The following is a 10270-nucleotide window of genomic DNA, read 5'->3' on the forward strand; positions in this document are numbered from 1 at the left end:
AGAAACCCCTGGGTAATATTTCCTTTAAACACATTGATTTAAAGTGGTGATTACCGCGGAGGCTGATGGGAGGAGTGGGTTTTAAGTCACACCCATCACTCATTCTCTTTTGATTTTTTTTTTTAGGCCTCAGTCCTCAAAGGCCAGCCCGCTCCCCCACCTTTTTTCCCCTCGGGTCCCCCGCAGTCGCGCTCTCCACACCTCTGCCGATGCCGAGGTCTCATTTCAGGGGCAGGTCGTAATGAAGACCTCGCCCTCTGATGTATGTTCCTCCAGGCCAGCGGGCCGTGTGGGCCCGGCCGCTGAGCAAGCGAAGGCCTCTCCATTACAGACGGGTTAACGTCCTGTGTCAAGCTTCGGGCCGCCATGGCTGCAGTTGTGATAACAATGTAATGACTTTCTACCTCTGATTACCAAAGACTCAGAAACATGCAGGATCAAAGTAAATAAAACAGAGTAGCACCTTTGGCTGGAATAATAAACCCCTTTAGAAGTGGTGCATGCTGGGAGGATTACTCATATTTTTTCATCTAATTGGGACAATACATCATTTACATTTCACGTGGTGGAATGGGGCCAAATGGAGAGGCCCGGGTTACTCAACATGGGGTACGCTCACGAGGAGCCAAGGAAAATGAATTGAATGCAGGAAATATACAGAGTATGTTCAATTATTTGAACAAAAACATGACCATTTTGTTAATACATGCATGTAATTGTAGCTCACATCATGAGTAATATAAGACAGGAAATCAGTCAAAATCTATTGCAGTTTCTTCTTTAAATAGACAACTGAATAGGGAGAGTGTGTCATTCTGTTTGGATATTAGGTTCTAGATGTGTGTGTGTGTGTGTGTGTGTGTGTGTGTGTGTGTATCAGAGGGTGCAGGTGTCTGTGTGTGTGTGGTCCCTATAGCGGAGGTGCTGGCGGTATGGGGGGGTTTTGAGTGAGGAGGCCTCTTGGAGAACCATCACTCGCAGGGTTAATATCTGTTTCCCATCTTTTCCAAGTGGCTCTTGAGGAACTGCGGGTTTCCCCCATTCCATTTTCAAAAAGGGGGAAAGGAGGGAAAAGAAAGCCCACTCTTATGAAATTACAAGCACTTGGAAAGATCTAATGTGGCCTTAATTGTCTCGCTGCATTTGACAATGGGTGCGGAGGGGAAGCCGTGGGGTTGTAGGGGGGTTTCTCAAGCATGTTTCAAATTACAATGGGGACTTCTACAGAAAATGGGCTCGGCTGCGTTGTGCGTCTTTGTTGTCTTGAACAGGATGAGGAGGTGCAAGGCTGAGGGTGAGGCACTTTTTATTTCATAAAAGAAATACCTTGAATGACAAGCTTGAATGTGGAGTTGAATGTGGCCTCATCACACGGTGTCAATATGCAAGCTTTGTGAATGAATAGACATTTTCTTGCACCCCAGCTGGAAAACATCCGTGGCTATTGACAGAAGAATATCGAGCATTTGTCTTTTTTTTGTTTCGTTTACCTGACAAGGACCTCAAGGCTGTGTGAATTATGAACGTTGTTGGTCAGGAACAAAAGTTAAGAAGCGTAACGTTGATATTAGCAGCTCAACATCTCATAGAAAGCAGGTCGGGGTGGATGGATGGGTCAAAGAAATGTGTGACACAGTTTTCATCCTCCTTCTTTACTCCCAACAGTCAATGCTGGTTTCTTTTAACCATGACCACGACCTTTTCCTGACCTCAACCAAGTGGTTTGCGTGTCTAAACATGAAACTGTAAACAGTGGATGCAGATCAGAAATGAGATTAAGTTGGTGAAGGGTTTGTGCTTTTCATATTTCACTAAAGATCCTGCAGTTGACTAATTCCCAACTAGTTTGTCAAGTACCACCTTGCCATGCCCGGCCATGTCAACAAAGAACAGAGAAGCTCTGATTATAACACACAGAGAGAGAGCGACTTCATTCTCTGCTCAGGTAGACATCACTCCACTATATCTTCACAAAGTAAATAGTTTATTGCTGCTATTTATTGCTCTGAATGTCATATATTGCACCTTTGACAATTTAGCAGAAATCTTTTTTTTCTTTTTCATCCTGTTTATCATTTCACAACCCCTCCTGTGAACCCTCAGGTCTTCCATCAGGTTGAGAACCATCGTCAAAACTTGAAGTAAAACAGGTAGCAGTGCTTTATTGTAGAACCGTAGGGAACTAGGATGCTGCTTCCCTGTGGGAAAAATATTTGAGGCACGAATAGGCACAAATCTAAATAGTTTACGACTGTTTATCACCAGCAAAAAGAACAAATTCTTCTTCAAGCATCCTGCAGATGTCGATCTCTTGCACCTCAAACGAGTGATCTTTCTCGAGACCAGCTCGTGGAACCCACAGAAACCGAAAACTGGGGCGATCCCAAAAACTATGTATGGCCACCCCTGCTGCCAGATTTCTCCTTTGCCAGCTGCTCTAGCCTAATTAGCCATTTCAGGAATCACCACGCCAGAGGAGATGTGTTTCCATGTATGTGAATTTCCCTCAGCAGTCATGCACTTCAACATGTTTCCCACCCTCCACGACTACGAATCTGCATATGGCGCACATCTGGGCCTTCATTCATGAACATTCAGGGTACTGAGGCGGTTATCTGATGAGAGGAACACAAGGAGATCTGGCGGGCCTTTTCTGCTCACTGTGTGACTGGCTAGATGTTGACAGAGAGACGGTTTGAGAAATAAATGTGTCTGCGACCCCCACAGGGCTCAATCAGATTGGTATACACAAGTGCTTTTGGTATTTTCCTGTTTAACTGTGAGAAGTATCTCCACCGCATCCTGCTGCACGAGCTGAAACAACGAGAACAGTTTGTACCGTTTGATTATTTGAAAACGAAATCAAAGACCAGCCTTTGGTTTACCGCTTACAAAAATAAAGAGACAGACGCACACACACTCACTCACTCACTCACTCACACACAAATGCAAACAAAATCATCTAATTGGATTAGGGCAGCTCTTTGGGCTGATTCACTGACCATGGAGGCCTTGTCCTCTGATAAGTAGGGATCTAACCAGCGCTGGTTGTCTGTACACTGACCTCCACAGTCGCTGAGTGTCCACTGACACCTGACACAGCCAGCTTATTCTCCCCACTGGAGCCTAATGTCTGCTGATGGCGGAGACCACCATCCCCTCTTTGGTTTGGGTGCAGTGGGCCGCGTACACATAGGCCAAGCAAGTCTGTCACCCTCCATCCACCCACCTCTCATTAGGACGAGACAACCTGTTTCTGTGCAGATGATTATGCTATGCGGGTGGCGGCTCAGGGGTTTCCCACTCACTGTGTCTCCCTGGATGATAATATCATAATTTGGCCCAGGGCTGTGCTAAAATACCCTCAAAAGTCTGGTTCGGGTTGGATTTATACAAGCATTTAACATTGTGTGGCTTTGAGAACAATTTAGAAAGAATTACACCCCACTGTTAGCGGTCCTAAGTTGTGGTTTTCCCCCATTACATAGAGCATGTGCACGGCAAGAGCATGTAGCAGCATGAAACCTGCAAGATATTAATAGTATGCACGGCAGCAAATTTGGCAGGGAGGTGGCTTACTCAAGAGACCCCACCAACAGCGCTGCAGAGTTCCCAGGCTTTAGACAAACCTGTAGCAAACCGAGTTAACAGGTTTTTAAAACGGATTAGATGCAACATCTGTGATTAATTAAGTGCTCTATTGCTTTCTAAGGGCTCAGATGGAAGGATGGAAATATCATGAATCAACTTTCAGTGAAATCATCGGAAAAACTCTGTGGAAAAATGTATCGAAAATGTGTTTTCTCCCCTACTTTAAGTAAGTTTTACTTATAATACTTATGTACTTTTACTTTAGTATGATTTAGGACTTTTTTAGTATGACTTCTTTAGTATGATTTAGGAATTTTACACTGTTGTACGAGTTATTTTACTCAAGTATACGATCTGAGAATTTCTTCCACCGTCTGCCGATTCTTCCGCCTCCGAGTCTACAACGGAGGCAGAAAGTCAGAAACGGCTCCGGTTGTTTGTCACCCTGCTCACAGCGAGAGTGACGATCAAGTGTGACGCTCCCCAGAACCGCAGCCAAGAAGAGTGGATCTCCCACACAGAGAGACTGGTCAACCAGACGATGGAGGGACTCGCCATCACCGAAGGCTTCGGCCTACAAGAGCACCAAGAAAGTGTGCAGGGCTGTACGGAAAGACCTGCAGAAGAAGTTCTTTGATGCTATTACAGGACTCAGTTATTGACGCAGCCATCGTCCAGTCTTTGCAGGCCCACATCACCAAGCTGTCTGCTAAGCTTGCAAAGAAGGAGGGCACCCTGGGCTGTTGGGCCTGTCTGATCCCAGACCTTTAGTAGGTTTAATTATTGTGGTAGTTATAATCACACTCTTCCTATGAAGCAACACAACAACAGCTGCAGGTGTTATGTATCTATAGAAAGAAAAGATTCCACAACAGGAAGATATTTCGCAATGACCTTAAGTGATAGACGTGCATCTTTCCTCACCACGGGGTGTACCACCCAAAGAAAAAGAAGATAAGAGTCGTCTTTGACTGCACTGCTACATATCAGGGAACATCACTAAATGAGCAGTTACTCCAAGGACCTCACCAACACACTCATTGGTGTCCTGAGATTCAGAGAGCACCCAGTGGCACTTATGGCGGATATAGAGTCATTGTTTTACCAGGTGAAGGTCCCGGAGGAAGATGCAAATCTGCTACAGTTTCTGTGGTGGCCAGAGGGTGATCTGAATGGCAATGTGGAAGAGTTTAGGATGAAGGTTCACCTATTTGGTGCCACATCTTCACCTAGTTGTGCTTCCTATGCCGTAAGAAGAACTGCAGAAAAAATAATTTCAGAAAATAATGCAGTCGCATACAGCATACTTAGAATCACTTATAATCACTTTCTACAACAGTAATGAGTAAATTGCATTGAAGTTATAATTGTTATCAGATTTATATTTTATGATGCTTAATGGTTCCATGTCATGTCTAGAAATCTGAAAAATAGGAAATTAATGCTTTTGCAGTGTATAAACGTAACCAGCAGTAATGTTTATCAGCTGCCTGGTGTTTGCCTCACGGGTTGGTACAAATAAAAATAAATCATCAAATGTATTCAAGTGCAACAAGTTGATCGTTTAAAACGCGATGAAAAGTAATCAATGTCAGCTTTATCAGACGTGTAGGGCAACACAGCAGGATGCTGTTAGTTGGATCAGTGGGAACAAACAGTAAGTGAATTAAAACTTCACAGAGTAAATGCTCAGTTCTACTACGTGTCAACAAACCAACATCAAATGTGGAGAGCATTTTGTTGTTAGAAAAGGAAATCAATCATGTTTACCCCTTTGTCCCTCCCCTCACACATAGCTCACCAACTAAATGCTATGCGATCGATCTCTTTTTCTGCACATGCTCATCCCATCCAATTATGGTTAGAAAAAGTGTGTGGGGGGGTGATGCTGATTATGATGGGTGGAGAAGCGTTCTCTATTCCTCTCCTTCACTTTTTGACGGATGCTATAATTCATGAACGGAAGATTGGTGCGTGTTAAATACCGAGCGTAGCCTACGCTCTCATTCGACTTAGCTGGTGGTCCGCCTGAATTATGGTGAAGGAAATGTTTCGTGCATGTGTGTGTTTTTAACTTTTAAGGGACAGAAAGAACCACTCTCGTCAGATCCTGAAAGCATCCATTATGTCCTGCCTCATGTGCCGTCTATGAACACCACATGTTGCTGGTCAACAGCAAGAAAAATATGACTTTCTAAATCACTTGTGGCAGGTTTACTGTGTACTTCCCTCGCTGCGTGTCTGTGCTGCTCTCTCTGTGTGTCTGCTCTTGCACAAACACACACATAAACACATTTATAAAACTCACACACATGCATGTGCAGTGGCCATCATTCAAGGAGATAAACGGACTGTAGACGGCGGGGGACAACATTGTTGTCTTTTTTTCCCGTGTGAGTGGATTCATGAAAGTGATCTCACTCTGTGTGAGATCACTTTCATGAATCCACTCACAGCACTCACAGTTTAGGTCTTTACGTCTTATATAAAGCCGACATCTTTCAACTTCTCTCTGTGCCGTAGAACTCCATTAAAAACACATAAATGCAATGTGTTGTCATGCAACGGTTTGTATGACATCCTACACAAAGTTATATATAAAAAATTCTTTGGCAATTACCTACGAAAGCCAGTCACACAAGTAACCTTCTGCTCCTTTCATGTCTTACAGTCTTTTCAAAATAAACTTCTGTCTTCACAGAAATAAACTCAGTTAGGTTTAGGCAACAAACCTACTTAGGTTCAGGAAAAGATTGTATTTTGGGGTTAGAATAACTACGGGAGTGCCGACACAAGTTATGACAAATAAATTCAACATTGACTTCTCGTTTCACACGGGGAGCGAAGTGTGGTCTCCTGAGTGAGAGATCTGTATATTTATCCAAATTGTATGATTAATGATGTATTTTAGTGTATTTTTATCAGATTTATAGGAGTAGGATTTGATTTTAATAGTAATATTACCTCTGAATTTTAGATTTTCTACTAAGCAAGGATAAAAACCTTGTTCTTTCCTTCATTGCTTTGCCATTTTCTCTGGAATGGTAATATAGTTTAATTTATTTTCAATAAAATCATATTTCTTAACGTCTTACCTTTCAAAGGACACTAGATATATGCATATAAGCCTTATGGTTGAGGAGCTATTCCTTATTCGTTTTGGGTATGTTTTTTTAGGCGTTTGTTCCGAGGGCTGTTCCTTTTTCCCCATTTGTGTTGCTTTCTGTTCAAACTAAGGACATTTACACACCGATGTGGATATAGTTGCAGCTTCCATGGTTCCTCTAGCCAAGAGCTTTAGTTGGCTTCACTGTTCCTGAGAGAAAATTCACTCTTCCCCTCAGAATAAGTCAAAAATGTGTGAGTAAGACCTCAAAATTGGAGCCAGCCCTGCTCATTAAACCAAAGAATAAAAGTTAAATAGAACTGATAATTGTTTCGTTAAATTTTCCACCGAAACAATGTTTTGAATCAATCATATATTCATATATTCTGTTTGAATGGTCCTTGTTGAAAGAGTCAAAGTCCATTATGCAACAGACCAATATGGGATTTAAATGTCTGGTACCACGTGTTGTCAAAACACTCCATCAAGAAAACAGACCCAGAAAAACAATAGGCAATTTTGTCTGTTGCCAATCATTTAGGGCTCTTGTTGTTGTTTCTGCCTGGTGCCTTGCTAGGACACAACCACCATAGACTGTAAAAGAAGTGGACGTAGTCATCGTCACGTCACCCGTTGGTTTATGGTCGTTTGTGTAGCCTTGAGTTCAGCGTTTTGGCCGTCTATCTTGGATTACGGCCATCGCCATCTTGACTTTTTTGCAACTAATGAACGGAAGTGACTACATTTGGATGGCTGAGGAGTAATGTAGAGACGGCATATATGGCTCTGGTAGGGTAACGACCTGTCAATCACAAGGTAGCCCCGCCCTGAAGCATACTCCACTGTATGGTCTATTTTATTCAAAATGGGAGATTTGAAACTAGAGATTGAGACCATAAACTCATGTTTACAATGTTTACTGAGGTAATAAATCAAGAGAGAAGTAGAGTCATTTTCTCATAGACTTCTATACAATTGGACTTATTTTTGCAACCAGAGGAGTCGCCCCCTGCTGGTCAGTAGAGAGAATGCAAGTTCATGACACTTCCGCATTGACTTCACTCTACAGAACCGGAGGTTGCAGCCTGATAACCACTGGCTGATGACCATTTTCAGTGGGTTCTTCTTGAAGGTGATATATACAAGTCTGGGAGCATTTAGATTGCCTCTGAACGGCTCTCAGTGGCGACTGCTGAGCAGGCGGCTCACAACAAGCAGCGCTAACAATACAAACTACAACAAAAGTGCTCGGATTACAACACACACAGAAGGAGAGTGACATTACTTCTCTATATCTTTAAATAGCTAGTAATTGTTGGTTGCTATATTAATGCTCTGAATATTGTGGATTGGATCAAGTTACGCTGGTCATTTGTTGTTTGTAAGATGTTAATTCACTGCTTTCTAATCCCTAATTATACACATGCAGTTGTTGTGGTGCAGAGACTGGACCCAAATGCAGAAAATCGAGGAGACAGTAGGATAACTTCAGTATTTGAATGAACTGTAGCTTACAGTTGACACGAGTCCAGGTAGGTAGTTTGTCCGGTAGGCAGGTGGCACGCAAACAGGTGACCGGTAACAAAAACTCTTCACAGCGACGATGACGAACTGACGATGAACAAAGGAACTGGGCTGGTGTGTGGAGTGAATGAGTGATTGGGGAAGTGGAGACAGGTGAGCAGGAGGTCTGGTGGCTGCAGCGCTAACAAGGGACAGGTGAAACTAATCAGTTCTGGACAAACGAAATAAAACAGAAACACGAATGAAAAGAAGTGAAAAAACATGGAGCAGGGCAGATTATGGCCCAATTCCAATCCATTTTGTTTCTCCATAGGCTGAGGTTGCCGCTTCTGAAAGATGCCGATACGAAACCATAGTCATACGAGTTCCTGTTTGGAGAGAGGAAAGTTTGTCCCGAAGCTTGCCGCTGTTTTTGTACCCTGCTACTCAAAGAAGGGTGCTTCACTCAGCTGTGAGTTCAATCCGTCAATGAGTGGGAGGGTGTCCCACCACAAGAGCATCCCAATGCCTTGCTCAGTGGCCCTTTGCAGGGACAATACTAGCTCACAGCTAAAGTGCACCAGTGGGTTTGAGAGATCAGACAGGCAGCCCCTTTGTTTACCCCTCGGTTTCCTAAGATCAACCTGCTCCACTGCAGGAAGGTATTTTCTAGCAGAATCTAATTAGCAAATAGTTCAAATACAAAGTGTGTGCTCATACCAGGAACAATAGCCTACATATTTACACTGAACGTGAACTGGAAAATAAAACTGTGATGGAGAGCAAATGAGGAAAAGGTGGATCGGTAAAAGAGACAATGTTTCCCAGCTGAGTAAGGTAAGTGGCAGATGAATTGAAAACAACGTCCCATCCTCTAGAATCGCCAAATTCACTTACGGATTCCAGCTTTAACCTATTGGATCCCTGGAGCTGTTTTGAAGGGAGTGAACAGGAAAGCAAACAGTATTAATCCTCAAAAAGTTCAAAATATCTTCCTGTCATAACAAAGGATCGAGCCCTTGTTCTGCGTAAAATCTGCAAAATAATATTAAGTGCAGATGTGAAGGAAGATGGAGGCATAAACACTGGGCCCTGTCTTTTCTAAATGTTTAAAAATGAGCCCTAATGCAGAAGGGCTGTGGGTATTTGCCCAGCTGTTGGATAAATAAGCAGAGAGATTCAAAGGCTGGATAACCTCCGCCAATGCCCATCAAACCAAACGGATGAGAGCGCGTAGTAATCTGCTCCATTCTCAAATGGGACAACACTGACTCCAATTAGCCTTCAGTCCCAGATCGACAGGGGGAGGTGGGTGGAGATGTGAAAAAGAAAGACTTCCATTTCACTGGAGGAATCAAAAGATAAATAACAGAATACACTTTATTATCCTTTTGGGGTTTGGCTAAAGCTATACAGATCACAGTGTAACAACCACATCACCTGATGGAGAGAGAAGACCATGCCGGGTAGGTCTTTATTCACTGTTGCAACCATTAAAAAGCAAAAGCAGCGTGTGTAGACCTTCAGTAGCTTGTTCTAACGCTAGTTAAATGATACTCTGCTAATGTTAGCAGAGTAAACATAACGTTTTAACCTTGTGTCTCCTTCCAACATCTACGGGTAACAAGTATCACTATTACGTTTATCCACGACTAGCTCCAAATCCACAAAACCAGCCTGAATGAGAAGAACATTTGAAACAATTGCACGAGAGTCTGTGGAGCAGAGCCGGATGGGTAGCTGTCAGAAAATGGTCGGAGCTGGCCGATGCTACGCTATGATTGGCCAGTCTGCGTTTTGAGGGGGCGGGACTTAGCGAGGGGTCAATAAGATCAATTAATTAAAGTAGATCTGCTGTTTTTTTTACAAACACTGCTGTCACACTCCGTACACTTCAGCCCGCTGCACCACGGAGCATCCTGCGCTGCGGTGGCACGCTCTCCTCGACCGGCTGTCGGTTAGCAGATGAGCGACTGCACCCTCTTTTCCCAGAAATGTTTTCACTACCGTTGAGCTTGCCGGCGCTCGTTCCGTGCTAGATTGGAGGGGACGGAGGGGACGGAGTGCACA

The sequence above is a fragment of the Anarhichas minor genome, unplaced genomic scaffold (assembly GCF_050575085.1).
Source record: "Anarhichas minor isolate MPS153535 unplaced genomic scaffold, ASM5057508v1 ptg000002l, whole genome shotgun sequence".
NCBI lineage: Eukaryota > Metazoa > Chordata > Actinopteri > Perciformes > Anarhichadidae > Anarhichas > Anarhichas minor.